This window comes from Sus scrofa, chromosome 1, assembly GCF_054392235.1.
Source record: "Sus scrofa isolate SSC_HxYL_T2T_F1_AM1 chromosome 1, Sscrofa_HxYL_maternal_Yorkshire_Landrace_v2.0, whole genome shotgun sequence".
NCBI lineage: Eukaryota > Metazoa > Chordata > Mammalia > Artiodactyla > Suidae > Sus > Sus scrofa.
In genome coordinates this window covers 209,495,094-209,508,089 of record NC_139383.1, presented here as the reverse complement: position 1 = coordinate 209,508,089, position 12,996 = coordinate 209,495,094, and the positions used below count along the sequence as shown (strand labels likewise).

The 12,996-nt window shown below is 36.2% G+C and overlaps 1 protein-coding gene across 2 annotated transcripts in view; it reads left to right on the top strand.

Annotated features, from left to right (window-relative positions):
* The window catches only part of LOC146406973 (uncharacterized), a 345,508-nt gene that overhangs the window by 174,321 nt on the left and 158,191 nt on the right, over positions 1-12,996 (top strand). The gene's annotated exons all lie outside the window — the stretch shown is intronic.

Genomic DNA, 12,996 nt, shown 5'->3' with positions numbered 1-12,996 from the left:
GATGATTTCGTATCTTTACTGTATATATATCTTTACTTGTGAGTCTTGCCATTTGTGGTATTTTTGTTTATGGTTGTGGCCTTTTCTTTTCTGTCTAGATAAGTTCCTTTAGTATTTGTTGTAAAGCTAGTTTAATGTTGCTGCATTCTCTTAGCTTTTTCTTATCTGTGAAGGTTTGATTTCTCCTACATATATGAATGAGAGCCTTGCTGAATAATGACACAAACAGATGGAAGGACAGACCATGCTCTTGAATTGGAAGAGTCAATATTATCCAAATGACTATGCTAACCCAAGGCCATCTACAGATTCAATGCAATCCATCTCAAATTACCAAGGACATTTTTCACAGAACTCGAACAAAATATTTTAAAGTTTCTTTGGAAGCACAAAAGACCCAGAATAGCCAAAGACATCCTGAAAAAGAAAAACGGAGCTGGAGGAATCAGGCTCCCAGACTTCAGACTATACTACAAAGCAACAGTCATCAAAACCCTATGGTACTGGCACAAAGACAGAAATATAGATCAGTGGAACAGGATAGAAAGCCCAGAATTCAACCCACACACCTACAGCCAACTCATCTATGACAAAGGAGGCAAGAATATACAATGGAGAAAAGACAGCCTGTTCAACAAGTGGTGCTGGGAAAACTGGACAGCCACATGGAAAAGAATGAAATTAGAACACTCCCTAACACCATACACAACAATAAACTCCAAATGGATTAAAGACCTAGACATAAGACCGGATACTATAAAACCCTTAGAGGAAAACATAGGCCAAACACTCTCCGACATAAAGGACAGCAACATCTTCTCAGATCCACCTCTCAGAGTAATGACGATAAAAACAAAAATAAACAAATGGGACTTAATTAAACTGAAAAGTTTCTGCACAGCAAAGGAAACCCTAAACAAAATGAAAAGACAACCCACAGAATGGGAGAAAATCTTTGCAAGTGAATCGACGGACAAGGGATTAATCTCCAAAATTTATAAACACCTGCTGTAGCTCAATACCAAAAAAACCGAACAACCCCATCAAAAAATGGGCAGAAGATCTAAACAGACAATTCTCCAAAGAAGATATACAGATGGCCAAAAAATACATGAAAAGATGTTCAATGTCACTAATTATTGGAGAAATACAAATCAAAACCACTATGAGGTACCACCTTACAGTCACCAGAATGGCCAACATCAAAAAGTCTACAAACAATTAAGTGCTGGAGAGGGCGTGGAAAAGGAACCCTATTACACTGTTGGTGGGAATGTGAACTGGTACAACCACTGTGGAAAACAGTATGGAGAGTCCTCAGAAAACTAAAAATAGAACTACCATTTGATCCAGCAATCCCACTCCTGGGCATCTATCCAGAGAAAACCATGACTCGAAAAGACACATGTACTCCAAGGTTCATTGCAGCACTCTATACAATAGCCAAGACATGGGAGTGGATCAAGAAGATGTGGTACATATACACAATGGAATACTACTCAGCCATTAAAGGGAACAAAATAATGGCATTTTTAGCAACATGGATGGACCTAGAAATTATCATGCTAAGCAAAGTCAGTCAGACCACGGGACACCAACATCAAATGCTATCACTGACATGTGGAATCTAAAAAAAGGACACAATGAACGTCTTTGCAGAACAGATACTGACTCACAGACTTTGAAAACTTATGGTTTCCAAATGAGACAGTGGGGGATGCACTGAGGGTTTGGGATGGAAATGCTATAAAATTTGGTTGTGATGATCACTGTACAACTATAAATGTAATAAAATCATTGAGTATAAAAAGAAGACATTTGAGTAGATAATCTAGAAAAACTCTGATATACCATTCAACTCTAATTTTCTGTGACTTTCTTTTTATGAAAGAAGAGGAAAATGATGAAAGTGATAGTCACTTGGGGAGGCTACTAGTTACACTGGTTCTGCTAGTCTCTTAAAGAAAGTCTCTGCTGGGGCGTACTGACTGGCTTTTGGGCCCAAACATCAAGCCTTATGCTTTAAGATGACAGGGTGCTATTCACCGCTGAATCTGAAGAACTAGAAGAATGCCTGCAACATAGAGGACAGCCAAAATAGTTGTTGGAAGAAGGAATGGATTAATGTATCCAGAGATGTTTTGAATCTATGTCATATATTATAGTGTACCTGCCCATATTTTTCAGGGTCATGTAGACATATGTCTAATCAGCTATTAGACATATGATTAGAAGATGAGAGAATTAGAGAAACATAATTACATGTTGCTGCTAAAGTAATCAAAAGACTTTGAAATGGCTGCAATATTTTAAAGTTTTTTTGTTTTCTTTCCTAATAGAAAAACAATAAACATTGTTTTACATTTGTTTTCCATCCCTTCCTCTTTTTTCTTTTTTTTTTTTTTAAATCACAATGTACTATTAGGAGAAAGATATATGTTCTGAATGTAAACTCCAGAGTGAGGTTACATGAGGGCAAGAGCACTGTTTGTTTGTCTATTTTCATGTATCTAGCTGTAATGACTCACAAAAGTATTCATTGAATGAATGAATGAAGGTTGAAATTTATAACCATAGTAAAGGTCAAATGATATTTGGCTCATAGTTCACTAGTAGTGGGAAAAGGTAGCCTGGACAGAAGGGAGTGATGCATGCATGTATATGTATACATGTATGCATGTATATTTATGAAACATCGAGAGAAATATATTGACACTTCTGTTTTAAAAAACATAAAAGCTCTGTTTGATGAAATTTTTTTCTGATCAAATTCAAGGGAAGATGCTTCTGAGTGAAAAAAGTAAAAATGTAAAATGTTGAAACATCTAGCCATTGGTTTGAAAAGCCTGGTTGATTTAAAAATAGAGAATATTCAGAGTATTAGCCAAACAGCAAGAAAGAATTAGAGACAACAAAATTACTTTGTAGTATGGTTTGCCTCAGAAGGTAACTTAGCATTGTCCTTCTCTCTTAGGTCATTATCTCAACATTTCCCTGCATGTCTGAGTTTGGCACACACTGTCTGTGACTTAGGAGCCTGATGTTGCTGAAAAACTATGTGAGAACAATCACCAGAATGGGAACCAGCCCAGCATTCAGACTCAGTAGGGATAAAGAGGAAATCAGCTGCCTAATGACGTCCTTCTTTGCCCCCTGCAAAAATAGTGGCTACAGTGTTTCATTATGAATCTGTGTGCTTTGCTTCTCACTATTCCTTGGTCTGAGAATCCAAGGCCATTTCTGTCAGATCTCACTCATGCCTTCAACTAACACCTCTATACAGGTAGATCCCCAACTCTGGTATCTCACGCCTCATCTCCCTCAGCCTTTGCTACTATCCTGCCTCCCAGTGAAACAAATTTTATTTTTTAAATTTTGCCTATTTTGACCTAGAGTTGCATGAGGGTCAAAATCATAAACAGTATTTTATGCTGCTTTTTCCTCAAAAATCAAATCATTAAACCTTATAAACTGGACTTTTGTATTTTTCTTCTTAATAGATATGCTGCAGGGATTGAGACTTTTTCAGAAGTAGGGAATGTCAGAGTCATTTGCTGGCTTCCTTTTTTATTTCCTGAATAAAAGCACTGAGTAAGTGTGATGTGTATATCACTTTAATGTTGAGCCTGCAGAGTAAAATTTAAGAGATTTATTCTCTTCTCGAATTTGACTCTGAAAATAACTTGTACTAACATCAGGAACTTTACATCCTCATCTTTGTGATCGCATGTTTCCCACAGTAAAATTTAAGACATGGAAGTGATTGCAATAGAAAAAAATTAAAGAATGCAAAAGAGTAGCTCTGTATTAAGACCATTCAGTCATGCAGTTGAAGTTTACTTTCAAAGAGCATGTTTTTGCTGAAGTATATCTAGGCACTATTTATATGTATCTCAGAAAATCTTAAATAGTTATATATGTCTCAAAAATTCTTAAGTTTTATAAACTGCAACTTACTCATATTAGTCTTATATCAAGACTTACTATCTTTTTGATGTACCCAAATCCCAGATTTGAAATAAATCTATCTATCCATGATATATAAATTCTAAATGGTGTAGGATCCATGGTACTGGAACTTTACTCCTGCAGGAATATTGTTCTTCCAAACAGGAATTTCTCATTTACAAGGTGCTTATCTCCACTACAGCTATTAAACCTCCATGAGTCTCCTAGTAATTCTGGCAAAGGGAGGCCATGAATTTGTCTCTGCTTCTTGAAGTCCTGAAATTTACATTTCCCTATCACCATAAGAATCAGAGTTTAAATTTTTGTCTGGTCCTCTGACAAACATATATGCACATTAATTTTTTTCAAAGGGATGTAGATTTTCCTAGGATAAGAAAATATAAATTAATAGTGTATAACTTCTAGTCTTAAATATTCTAGAATTTTTCCTCCTTTCAGCCATGTAAAGGAGATCATCTCCATCACCATCTCTATACTGTAGCATTCAAGATTCTAGATTTGTGTTTGTCTATTGCATGGTTCCTCTCTACTTCACTATGATGGGTCACATATTCTATTTCTTTATGTGGTATGTCACTCTGGCATCTCTCTGTGAGGTATGTGCATTGCATCCATGTAGAATGAAGATCTCTTGCCATGTAGTTTCACCCTCAAAGCCATCAGAAACATAAAACTTGTCTCTGGTTTAGCTGAGCAACTTTACCCACCAAAAATATACCATAAAATTTTATATTTTAAAAAATAAATAATTAAAATGTATTAAAACCAATTTTAGAATAATTTCATGAAGCTGTTTGACAAGAATGTTTGTCAGTTTACCAGTGAGAGACAAAAGTAAAGAATTCCTCTGCTTTGCTTTCTTTAGAACCTTAGATTTTTCTCTCATGTACTATATTTAGATGTGTGGCATGTCTAATTTTCTGCTTCTGTGCCTCTCTGTGCTTCTAGTGTGTATCGTAATCCAGCCAGAGTGTCAGGCCAAAGTGTGAAGAACACCTTAAATTCTTACCTGAGTAACCCAACTTGCAGAAGCATGAGGACCCTCTATGCTAGCTTTCATCCTTCTTTTACCTGTGCATTCCTGACATTGCAAACAGGAGTCAACAAATTTTTTTCTCAGTAAAGTAGTTCTAAAAATTTAACTCAAAGTGTTTTACTAATTCAGCAAGACTTGGGATGTTAATGATATAATACGATTAATCAGATTGTAACAACTGCCAATTAAATTTAAATAAATTTAGTACAGTTCCATTCAGGGCAGGCCAGTTCAATGCAGTTCAACTAATTTCAAGCATATCTATTGAGCACCTTTACAGCCAATTGCTGTATCAGGTTCTGAGTATACAGAGATAAATAAAATGCACTATGTACATTCCGACAATGAGAGTAAGCATACAAGCAAAATAAATTGCAATATTGTTTAGTAAGTATAAATAATGAAATTTTATGCACAGTGCTGAAGTAACCAGAGTATAAAGTAATTAATTTTGGGGTGAGGGGAGCTATGGTGAAGTGGTTCTCAACAATGCCTCATGGAAGGAATGATATACAGACAGAATTTTGAAAGATTCCCAAGAGTATGTTAAGTGTCAGCATGGGGTCAAGCTTAGACAGAGGGAAGACCATTGGATACCCCAGTGTAATCCTTATGACCTTGGTAGGCTTTTATGCATACAATAATGATCTTGGCTATTTTCACACAAACACTTTTTCACCTTAGCTATTTTTTAAAAGGTGAATATTTTACTACTGTTATATTAAAAAACAAAAGACAAATGACTTCAACCTGGGATGCTGTGCTGAAATATGAACAGTATCCTCTGGGTTTGTAAAATGTGGTAAACCTTATTTTAACCATCATTTAAAAAGACAGCAAGGGAGTCGGGAAATAGTAAAAATACGAAATTAGTATGAATCAAGGGATTGTGTAATTTCCCATTCTGGCACCAAGAAGCTTTTGATTTGGATTAAATTATAAATCCTCTGAGGGTTAAATTTTCTCATGTGTAAACTGGGCGGTTACTTAGGATATCTCTATGTTCTCCTCTAGCTTTAAAAGCATTCTCTGATGCTACAGGGTGGTCAGGACATTGAAAATAACCCAAGGAATGCAGAATGAGTAGTGGAGTGAGCACAGTCTCTGCAGCCAGCAAATCTCAGGTTGAACCCTGGCTGAGCCTGCACACTTCACAGGGGTTGAAGGGCATGGGCATCACTCCATTAGTAATTCTCATTTGCAGAACACCTATTTTATAATATTGTAAGGATTAATACAATAATATAATCAAAATACCTGCAGCGTTCCTGGCACATGCTAGGTAATCAATAAATGTTAATTTGTATTTCCATCTTCTTTTGTTCTGATTAGCAGAAGCAAGTCAATCTTTTTTATAGGGAGCCTCAAATATTCAAGACTTAAAGTCTAATTATTCTTAGACTCGTAGATTGTTTTTTCCTAGGCATTGCCATGGCCAAGACATGATAGATCAAGTGAGGCAGAGAAATGGATTAAGGCATCACATAGCCAAGATATTTGATATTTGATGTGTTTTTTTTTTTTCCCTTTTTAAAGAGAAAGTCATTTAACAAACTCACACTATAGTGGCCTCAGCTGCATTTCTAGCTCTCTTGACCTTTCAGTTGTGCCTAATTATTAACACTGATATCATGCAGCCTGACTGGTCAGCACATTTGCTGAAAAAGGGGCATTTCTTACACAATAATTCTCTTGCATTTCACTTCACAGTCAAGATTTATTAACCAGGGTTTGTTGGTAGGATCCCTTACATGAAAACTTTGATGCTTTCTTTCTTTTTTTTTTTTTTTTGGTCTTTGTAGAGCTGCACTTGTAGCACATAGAAGTTCCCAGGCTAGGGGTGTAATCGGAGATGTAGCTGCCAGCCAGTGCCACAGCCACAGCAATGCAGGAACCAAGCCGTACCAGTGACCTACATGACAGTTCATGGTGGTGCTGGATCCTTAATCCACTAAGTGAGGCCAGGGATGGAACCCACATCCTCATGGATACTAGTTGGGTTCGTTACCACTGCACCATGATGGGAACTCAGAAAACTTTGATGCTTTTATAAGGACTTACTGTACTACATTTTCAGAAAGATAATTTCATAAATAACATTAGAAGAGGCAGTATAGCTTAGTTGGCTCTAAAATAAGCTGAATGTAGGGTATCTAAGATCTAAGGTGGTTGTCACCCCCCCTCTGTTCTTCCTGGGGTCGTTCTGTTTTTGTTTCATTCTCTTTGTTTGGGCCCAGTTTCACAGGAGCTTCAATCCTCTTTTTTGAGGAAGGCTGGAATTGGAAAGATCCTTGCATTTCTTACTAAATGCCAAGATAACATGTAATTGTTGCTTTACTAAGGATTGTTAGAAACAATGACCTAGATGTCTGCTTGGTATCCTGAGAATGTCAGGAACCTTTCACATCAGACAGAGGTTCAAAGATCAGCTCATCACTTAGTAACTGGGACTTTCAGTGATTAGCTTATTTTCTCTGAGACTCAGTTTCCCCATCCATAACATGAATGACTTCTATATGGGATGTTGTGAGGATATATTGAGACAGTAAATATAAAGTTCTGAGCAAGATCTCTTGCTCAGTGCTCATTAAATGGAGAGATAAAAATGAAAACTGAAATGTCACTTTCAGTGACATTTAAAAAGTGTCAGTCACTTCAGTGATGGTTTTATTTCCCAAGCAAATGACTGCCACATACATCCTGTAGGAACACAATATTTTTTCCAAACAGGTGAAAACTTTCACTTTTATTTGTTAAATAAACAAGAAGTAACCTAAACTAGACTTCTTCTTTTTCTTTCTTTTTTTTTTATTTAAAAAAAAAGGGAATCTATGAGAGAATTTTTTTTTTCCCAGGAGAACAGAATTTGGCAAAAGTATTCTGGTTATTACATGAAAGGTAACTGCTAAGAGAAGGCAGGAAGATTTATGGGACATAAGTAACAATCTTTCAGCATAGTAATAGTATGTTGCAAGCAAAAATAAGAGAAGCCATTATAAAAATTGAAAAGGATGTTACTTTTCACATCTAAGGTACGTTTTCAGGGGAGGATGCTGGTATGAGTGGCCAGCATGAATATCTGTGATTATATGAATATGCTGTGATTATCTGACTGATAGTGAGCCTACTAATGTGACTGACTGGGGTGGAGAGTGCTGGTGTGGAAAGGTGGGGATAAAATTGCAGTCACTGAGACAATATGTTTTTATCTTGCTGTGCATTTCCCACAAAGTCAAATAACTGGTGATGCTGGTCTTTGGAAAAACAGCCAGTGACTTTCTATGCGAATATTCTCAACCCCAAACCTACTATCCTTAGAATGGTAGTCAGAGGCATTCCATGAAAAAAAAAAAAAAGATCCATTGTCAAATAAGTTTGGAAATGCTAAGTTGTTATGTTCCTACCATAGATTAATACAATATACATTAGCATCTGAAAAATTGAGGAGTCCTGCCGTGAAAAAGGTAATTAATTAGGGAATGGTTCAATAATTCTCTCATTTTAAATTGGTGTCCTTTATCAAGAAATTTTTATAAACATCCTGTTGAGCAAGTGATCTTGAAAACATACTTTGGGAAATCCTATAATTCACACTCAGGGGGAAAAAAATATATGTATATGGTAATGGGAGAGTGAGTTGTTTCAGGGAAATGGACATTTGCAATTACATATTTTCCGAAATGTATTCCTTGTGCTTTATCCATGCAGATAGTTTAGAGTCATCTGTAAAGAATCCATTGTTATCTTTTGGTTCTGGCTTATGACTAATTTTCTTGAACAGTTTCTCAAAGATATTGTGGGTTCAGTTCCATATTGCCACAATAAAGCAAATATCACAATAAAGTGAGTCTCATGAATTTTTTGGTTTCCTGGTACACGTAAAAGTTATGTTTACACTATAATGTAGTCCATTAAATGTTAAATAGCATTATGTCTAAAAAAACCAATGTACATACATTCATTAAAAAATACTTTATTGCTAAACAATGCTAACCATCATCTGAGCCTACAGCAAGTTTTTTTTTTTTTTTTTTTTTTTTGCTGGTGGGGAGTCTTGTCTCAGTATTGATGGTTACTGACTGATCAGGGTGGTGATTGTGGGAGGTTGGATGGCTGTGAAAATGTCTTAAAATAAGACTGCAATGAAGTTTGCCACATCAATTGACTCTTCCTTTCACAAATGATTTCTCTGTAGCATGCAGTGCTGTTTGATAGCACTTTCCCCTCAGTAGAGATTCTTTCAAAATTGAAGTCAGTCCTCTCAAGCCCTGGAGCTGCTTTATCAGCTAAGTTTATGTCATATTCTAAACCTTTTGTTGTCATTTCAGCAGTCTTTACAGCACCTTCAGCAGGAGTAAATTCTATCTCAAGAAATGACTTACTTTGCTTATCCATAAGAAGCAGCTCCTCATGAGACTGCAACAATTCAATCACATCTTCAGCTCTACTTCTAATTCTAGCTCTCTTGCTATTGCCAACACATTTGCAATTATTTCCTCACTGAATTGAACCCATCAAATCATCTAAGAGGGTTGGAATCAACTTCTAAACTTCTGTTAGTGTTGATATTTTGACCTCTTACCACAAATCGCACATGTCCTCAATGCCATCTAGAATGGTGAATCCTTTGCAGAAGCTTTTCAATTGACTGCCCAGATCTATCAGAGGAATGACTATCTATAGCAGCATAGCCTTATGAATTGTATTTCTAAAATAAAAAGACTCGAAAGTCTAACAGTTTTTTTTTTGTTTGTTTTTGTTGTTGTTTGTTTTTTGCTATTTAGAACTGCACCTGCAGCATATGAAATTTCCCAGGCTAGGAGGAATCAGAGCTGCAGCTGCCAGCCTATGCCATAGCCACAGCAATGGCAGATCCAAGCCGTGTCTGCGACCTACACCACAGCTCATGGCAACCAAACTGGATCCTTAACCCACTGAGCAAGGCCAGGGATCAACCCACATCCTCATGGATACTAGTTGGGTTCATAACCTGTTGAACCACAACGGGAAACCCTTGAAAGTCTAAATTACTCCTTGTTTTATGGGCTACCAAATGGATGTTGTGTTAGCAGGCATAAAAACAACATTAATCACATTGTATACCTCTTTCAGAGCTCTTGGGTGAACCAGATGCATTGTCAATGAGCAGTAATAGTTTGAAAGGAATCTTTTTTCCAAACATTAGATCTCAATAGTGGGCTGAAAATACTCAGCAAACCATGTTGTAAACAGATATGCTGTCAACCAGGCTTCCTATTAGAGAGCGCAAGCAGAGTGGATTTAGTAGGTTAATTCTTAAGTGCCCTAGGATTTATCAGAATGGTAAATGAGCATTGGTTTCAACTTAAAGTCACCAACTATACTGGCTCCTGACAAGAGAGTCAGCCTGTCCTTTGAAACCTTGAAACCAGACATTGACTTCTCTTTTGGTGTGAGAGTCTTCTATGGCAGAAGACTGTTTTGTCTGCATTGAAAATCTGTTGTTTAGTGTAGCCATCTTCATTAATGATCTTAGCTAGACCTTCTGGATTAGTTGCTGCAGATTCTACATTAGCACTTGCTGCTTCACCTTGCACTTTTATATTATGGAGATGGCATCTTTTCTTAAACCTTATGACTCAACTTTTGCTCATTTCAAACTTTTCTTCTCCAGCTTCCTCACCTCTCTCAGCCTTTAGACAATTGAAGAGAGGGCCCTTGCTCTGTATTAGGCTTTGACTTAATAGAATGGTGTGGCTGGTTTGACCTTCTGTCTAGACCATTAAAACTATCTCCCTTTCAGCAATAATACTGTTTTGCTTTCTTTATCATTAATGTGTTCACTGGATTGGCACTTTAATTTTTTTTCAAAAACTTCTCCTACGTATGTATGTATGTATGTATGTATGCATGTATTTATCTTTTTAGAGCTGCACCTGTGGCATATGGAGTTTCCTAGGCTAGGCGTTGAATCAGAGCTACAGCTGCCAGCCTACACCACAGCCACAGCAATGCTGGATCCTTAACCCACTGAGCGAGGCCAGGGATTGAACCCTCAACCTCATGGTTCCTAGTCAGATTTGTTTCCACTGAGCCACAACGGGAACTCCCTCCTTTGCATTTATAACTTGGCTAATCATCTGGGGCAAGAAGCCTAGCTTTTGGCCTTTATCAGTTATTGACATGCTTTCCCACTAATCTTAATCATTTCTAGCTTTTGGGTATAGTAAGAGATGTGAAACTTCCTTTCACTTGAACACTTAGGGGTCAGTGTAGAGTTATTAACTGGCCCAATTTCAACATTGTTGTGTCTCAGGGAATAGAAAGGCTCAAGGAGAGGAAAGAGAAATAGGATACAGCTGGTTGGTTGGTGGAACAATCAGAACACAGACATTTATTGATTAAGTTTGCTGTCTTATATGAGTGCAGTTTGTGGAGCCTCAAAATAATTACGATGTACCATCTAAGGTCACCAATCACAGATCACCATAACAAATACAATAATAATGAAAAAGTTCAAAGTAATGTGAGAATCACCAAAATGTGACACAGAGACATGAAGTGGGCAAAAGCTGTTGGAAAAATAGTACTGAGAGCTTGCTGACCATAGGGTTGCTACAAATCTTCATTTTGTAAAAAATACAGTATCTGTGAAGCTCAATAAAGCAAAAGCACAATAAAATGAAGTATGCCTATACTTTTGCATTAAACAAGAATGTTATTTCATAGTTTTATTTTGCAGATTAAGGCACCAGAGTTAGCTCTTATTGTCTGATGAAATTCTTTTCAGTCTTTATTCAGCCTTCAAGTTCTGATACAGCTTTCTTTTTAACTAAAAATATTTTCTTAATTTGAGCAATTTGCCAGGTTGAAGAAAACTTGTAAGCACTGTTAGTACTTGTCAGGAGTAAATGGGACTCTGGAGAGTTCTCTGAAATAGGAAACATTTGAACAGAATATCATCTTGCTTTCAGCTGTTTGTATAGATGCAATTTCTGCAATTCTATACCTCACAGCTCTAATTCCTCTTCATCTGTGTCTCAGGCTTCCATCAATAATCCTTCTGCAGAAACACATTTGACAAGAGAGGTAGAGTAGACGCCCTTGCAATATCTTCTGAATGTCACTCAGCAGTGATTTGTAATCGAGTTCATAAATTTTAGGAAGAAAAATGTAAAACTAAATAGGGGATTTAATCCTTATGAATCCAGACTGGACAACAGTATGGTTAGTAGCATTTTATAAAATTGCTTTTTGATTAGACAGTGGAGATTTTGTAAAACATTAAAAAAATCAGTGATTGTGGATTTCTATTGTGGCTATGTATCCAAATAAAACCCTCTTGCAATGTACCTTAATATATGAATAAACTGGCTGTTTTCTGGATCCAGTTGTATTCACCTTACATACTGTGATTTCTAATACATCCTCCCATCCTGAAAACTCCACAATAGAGTTGTTATCCCCTCTCATAACATTGGTGTTGGGAAAAAAGGATGTAGGCTGTTTGTATGTGTGAAGTAAGAAACTAAATTCATGCTGCTCTTCTGAAATTCAGGAGAAATATGGACTATTGACTGCAATTATATGCTATTAAAAAAAAGTAAAAAAAAATGGAAAGATATTCTTTCTTGACAGTAAAAATTGGCAATAAATACATAAAATTAATATTATTTATTTATTGATTGTTTACTTGGTAAGAGCTATTAAAAACTGTTCTAATTATTTTTTAACAAAATTTTAAAAAATTAAATATGTCATGCAGTATATTTTTCTCTTATTTTGTATAAGAGTAATATACTCATATTAACTTTTCATTGTTTGTTTATCTAGTAGCACTAGAACTTTATGGGAAATATTGCCATATTTAGTCCATACTTATCTTGGACTGTTTTTCTCTCAACTCTCATATGTTTATGTGTCTTGTGTATGTTTAGTTACAAAATAAAAGAATATTGTGTGTTAAGCATTATTTGGAAAAAGGAATTAAGAGTTTATAATAATCTTTGTCT